We start from the raw sequence: 6,000 nt of genomic DNA on the forward strand, positions 1-6,000 counted from the left end.
TCACTGAATTTCTCTTCATTTTTAGATAGTGAATGGGGATAGCCTAGCATTTGAAAAATAATCAAGTAAATAAAGTAGTTGAATCAAATTAATCTTAAGTGGAATTTAATGCATAACATATTTTGGATTTTCTGATTTTCAGGACATCTGTGTTAATAACTTCTTTCAAGATGGTTCTTTTTGTTGTTGAATTATGTTCTCAGGACTGTTGGAGCCCCATTTTACTTCTCAGACATTTCAGAAATTGCACTGATATGTCAGAAGAAACAAGGCAGAAATTCTGCTTTGATTAGCAATCAATCAGTGCTGTCTATAGATGGGCAACAGAAAGCTGATTTTTGGACCAAAAAAGGAATCCTATGAAAACAGATTTTTTTTTTTTTCTCTCTCAAATTTAGTTAGGTGTGATATTTTGAATTTTCTGAGTGCCAGCAAACCCTTTCCTTCACAATGCACTCCTGGGTCCATCAGATTTATTTTCTGCACTGTCCCAGGCTCAGGCTGCCCTGCTAGCTGAGGTTTAAATGGTACAAAAAAGCTGAGTGGTAATTGTGGGCACACTGTGAATATTCTGCTTGGCAGGGGCAGAAATCAAAACTCAAAGCCTTGCAGGGTGAGCCTGGAGTTCCTGGAGCTGGGTTTTTAATATTCCTGGGTGCTCCAAAATCCACTTTGAGACCTCCTGAGCTGCCCCATTGCTGGAAAATGATACAAAACTGAATTTTTTGGGGTAACTTAAGTCAGTTTTGTTGCCTTTTCCTTGGGGGAAAGGAATTTTAGGTTTTTTTTTCAAAGAAGAAAAGAAACTTAAGGCATGATGAGCTTCACAGAAAATACAGAAAAGATAATGAACATTAATGAACATCAGCTGCAAACACCAGCCCTGGCATGGTCAGAGACACCTGGTCTGGGAAAAGATCCATGAGAGAACCAAGACTGAGAACCAAAATAACATCAGAGGTGCAGGGATCAATAAAAAACCAAACACTACAAACTGCAGAACTTGGTAGCAATGAGCATTGAACCAATGAATTTCCCTGGGGTTTGACTGGAGAAGTGCAAGAAAACTCCAGTGAAAACCTTGTGGGATGGAAGGATTTTCTCTGCACACCCAGAGGTTCACTCTGCTGTAAAAAATGCAAAAGTTTAATAAGTGACAATAGGAGACAAAGACAAAAAAGCAAAGATTGCAGCTGGGTGTGGCTTTGCCCTCAGCCAGGAGCTCACTTGTTATTTTGGGAACATCCTTTATATCCCATTTCTATGGCATCAGCCTGTGCCAGATTCATGAATAATTATGTACATTCAACTTTTCTCCACACTAATTTACACATTCCAAGAATTGTTTAGCATGGCTCCTCCTCGGTTTAGCTTTTTCAAAGCATGTGGATTTCTGGGTTGTGCTTTTAATCTTTTTTATTATTATCTTCAGTTTTTGGGCCTTGTTCTACCCTTCCTTCAGCCAGTGAGTGCTGATGGTTGGCAGATCTGTACAGGTCATCCTGTGTGCATTGGATTTTATCCCATCCCAGCAGGCATTTTAAGACAAGCACACTTCTATCAGCTATTTCTAAGTTTTAATTAAAGCAGAAATAAAAACGATATCTTTAAAACAAAGTCCCTTCAACACCACATACGTAAAATCAATTTCAATATTTGCAAAAATCCAATATTATACTATGTACCTATAACACAGGCATTGTGTGGGTGAAATCATTTCTGTTGCACGTCCTGGCCAGGATAAAGCAATGCCTTCATTTTCTAACATTTATATGTGGTTGGAGGGTTTTTGGGTTCCACCATCTCATCCTCCCTGCCTGGCTGCCCCTGCCCAGTGGCAGCTGAAGGGTTAAAAGCCTGCTCCGAGTTTTTTGTGGCTTCTTTCCAAAAGGTTTCAGTTAACACCAAAGGTCTCCTTCTAGCTGGCTCACTTTAATAGATTTTTTCCCATTGAGTTCTCACTTTATAGACTATCATTTCCTTTTCTGCAGGGGAGCTATTTGCTGGGTCACTGATCCAACCAACTTAAAAGGGATTTCATTGATTGGATTTTATTGGTGGTTACCTCAACCATAATGGCCCGGGTTGCTGGTACCTGCTAACAGCTGTGGGTCTTGCTTTGGTACCTCCAACTCCTCACAGAGTTCACAGAATCACAGAATTCACAGAATTCACAGAATTACAGAATCACTGGGTTGGAAAAGACCCGCAAGATCATCGAGTCCAACCCAGCTCCAACACCTCAACTCAATCCTGGCACCCAGAGCCACATCCAGGCTTTGTTAAACACACCCAGGGCAGTGCCCACCTCCCTGGCAGCACATCCCAGTGCCCAGTCCCTCTTCCTGTGAAGGATTATATTATATTATATTATATTATATTATATTATATTATATTATATTATATTATATTATATTATATTATATTATATTATATTATATTATATTATATTATATTATATTATATTATATTATATTATATTATATTATATTACATTATATTACATTATATTACATTATATCATATCACATCATATTATATTATATTATATCATACTATATTATATTATATTACATTACGTTACATTATATCAATAATATAATGTAACGTAATGTAATATAATATAATATAGTATGATATAATATAATATGATGTGATATGATATGTGATATGATATAATGTAATATAATTATATGATGTGATATGATATCACATCATATCACATCATATTATATCACATCATATTATATTACATTATATTATATTACTTTACATTATATCATATCATGCTATACTAAAACTATATTAAAGAAAATGATTCAGACAGAAGGTTGGAAAAGAATGAATAATAAAAACTTGGGACTCGTCAGAGCTTCGACACAGCTGGCCATGATTGGCCATTAATTAAAAACAATTCACATGTTGGATAAACAATCTCCAGACCACATTCCAGAGCAGCAAACACAGGAGAAGCAAATGAGATAATTATTGTTTTCCTTTTTCTCTGAGGCTTCTCAGCTTCCCAGGAGAAAATCGTGGGCAAAGAGGATTTTTCAGAAAATGTGACAGTGGCAGCCCCAGAGAGTGCACTCCTGGTCTCATCTGCTCTCTGTGACCAGCTGAGTTTCTGGATTTGTTTCTGAGTTTCATGATGGTGCAGGGAAGTGAAAATGTGAGTTTCCATACTATGGTTTCTATGGTAGTATGAGTTATTTACTTGTGATTTGAATTTTGTGGTTTATTTCCAAGCTGTTCTATAAGGACAGGAGATTTCCACTAGAACTTTACTGATGACATTTGTTATGTTTTTCTGCTCCAGGTGATTTTCTCCAGGACAGGTAGCCCAGGAAGTGTCTGGGTGGGTTCCTTGGACATTTGTGGCTGTCTGAGACACAACACAGACTCGAGGGAGAACAATTTTGTGAATAAACCAGTCCTTTTAAGCATTCATGGCAGCCACTTCTGATAATGCTCTGAATGAGACATTTCAGGCACTCTGTCTACAGGAAGGAAGCAATTATTTTATTAGCACTTTGAGAAATTAAATGATGTGAATTATGGCAGAATAAGTTTAGCAAAACGCTATAATGTAAGAAAACAATTAAAAAGAGTTATATAAGGTTGGGTGGCTTCTTTATTCTGATAGAGTGTGCAGTTAATTGATTGTCACATGGCCATAATGTACCAGGAGAGCTTTGAGAGCAAATAGAGAGATTTTTGCTCAGGAGAGGTGTTGGAACCCTGGAAACTGAGAATTTTAGATTTTCTGTGCTTCCAGGCACTGATTCCCAAGAGAACACTGCATTTGACCTGAGGCTGTGGAGAAGGTTCCCAAAACTGAATGATAAAATTAAGATTATGAGTGTGAAGTTTGAATAGAAGTGTGTAATATCACATGGTAAAAAACTTGGTGTTTGAAGTTTTAAAATATATTAATATATATAAAACAAAATAGAACATTTAAACCAGAAACTAATCCTCTTCATCTTCTTTTTTACCCACTTCTTTACTATGTAAAAGGGAATACTGCTTTTGACCTGAGGCTGTGGAGAAGGTTTCCAAAATTGAATGATAAAATTAAGATTATGAGTGTGTAATTTGAATAGAAGTGTGTAATATCACATGGTAAAAACTTGGTGTTTGAAGTTTTAAAATACAGTAATCTATACAAAACAAAATAGAAGATTTAAAACCGAAATTAATCCTTCCTTACCTTCTTCCTTACCTTCTTCTTCAGCTCCTTCTTCACAAGTTTAAGTGGTATTGTATAATTAGCTTTAAAAATCCATATTACAGAACACAAGTAGTTAGTTAAAACTAAAAATAATTTAAGTGTAATTATTGTAAGTATTGTATAATTATTGTATTGTAAGTATTGTATAATTAGCTTTAAAAATCCACATTACAGAACACAAGTAGTTAGTTAAGTTAAAACTAAAAATAATTTAAGTGTAATTTCTTAATTAAACCCAATTAATTAAATTGAAATGAATTAGGATGTGGAAACCTCCAAACTGTGGAAAGCTTCCTGGGGGATGAGCAGCAAAATGAGTGCCCAGGGCAGCCTGCACAATCCCCAGGTAAAATTCACATTTTCTGGTTAATACCACCAGAACCTCACTCTCTTTTAGCAGCCCAAATGTTGATTTGGAAAATCCTCACCAGGATTCTGGCCTAAGCCTGAAGGTCACACCAACTTCAACCCCATCAGCTCACAGGCTCCAAACTGAGCAGGATTAACAGGAGGCTGCTGCAGGGACACACAATGTCACAATGTCACCAAAAGCTATCCAAAAAAACCCAAATATTGAGAATTGCCTCATTTAGGACCAATGAATTTTGAATAAATTCATTTCTCTGGGTTTCCATTGTGTAAAGTCTAATAAAATTCACATTTCATGGAAGGATTTTCTCTGCACAGCCCATGCTATGTGTGGATAAAATAATTTCTGTGGCATATCCTGGCCAGAATAAAGTCATGCCTTGATTCTCTAACACTAAAAATGTCGTTGAAGAGTTTTTTTTGGCTTTCCCACAGTTTGGGTGACAGCAAGGGCTTGACCCTCCCTCAGACTTTTCACATCCACTGTGGTGGGCAGTGGGTAGGGATGGAAAGAAAAAATTGTTTGGACCATTTTTCAGTCTTTTTTTGCATTGCTTCTTTATGAACTGATGCCATAGAAATGGGATATAAAGGGTGTTTCCAAAATTGCCTTGTCTCCTATTGCCCTTTATTAAACTTTTTCAATTTTTACAGGACAGTGAACCTCTGGGTGTGCAGACAAAATCCTTCCATCCCACAAAGTTTTCACCACAGTTTTCTTCTACAGTCAAAGCCCAGGGAAATTCATTGGTTCAATGCTCTTTGCTCCCAAGTTCTGCAGTTTGTAGTGTTTGGTTTTTTATTGATCCCTTCACCTTCGATGTTATTTTGGTTCTCATTTTTTGTTCTCTCATGGATCTTTCCCCAGACCTGGTGTCTCTGAGCACATCTGGGCTCCGATGGTGCTTGGTTTGCTGCTAGGGATGGAAAGCAGTTGTTTGGACCATTATTCAGTCCTTTTTTTGCATTCCCTTTAACAAATGTGATCCCCCAGCTCATCTTTCCCTCCTCCCAGAGCAAGAACTTTGTGCTCTAGCAGTGCAGGAGCCTCTTGCAGAATCTCACAAGCAAAGAGAACCCCCCGTGGCTCCTCTTGTTTACTCCAGCAAAGAATGAAGTGATTAAAGAGGCAGAACATCCCTTTTCCCCCCAGGATGCAGCAGAGAGGCGCAGCTGAATAAATATTCTGTGTTTTTGCAGTCTGCTTGCCTGGGAGCTGAACTGCAGGTAGCAAAACCTCTGCCAAATGTAGAGATTGCCACACTCTGCAGCCACTGCCAGCCCCACGGAAAGATTGATGAGGGCAAAGGCGCATTCCTGTGTGAAAAACACCTTCACTCTGCTGTGAAAATGTAAAAAGTTTAATAAAGGACAGTAGGAGACAAAGACAACAAAGC

Source organism: Zonotrichia albicollis, chromosome 23, assembly GCF_047830755.1.
Source record: "Zonotrichia albicollis isolate bZonAlb1 chromosome 23, bZonAlb1.hap1, whole genome shotgun sequence".
Classification (NCBI taxonomy): Eukaryota; Metazoa; Chordata; class Aves; order Passeriformes; family Passerellidae; genus Zonotrichia; species Zonotrichia albicollis.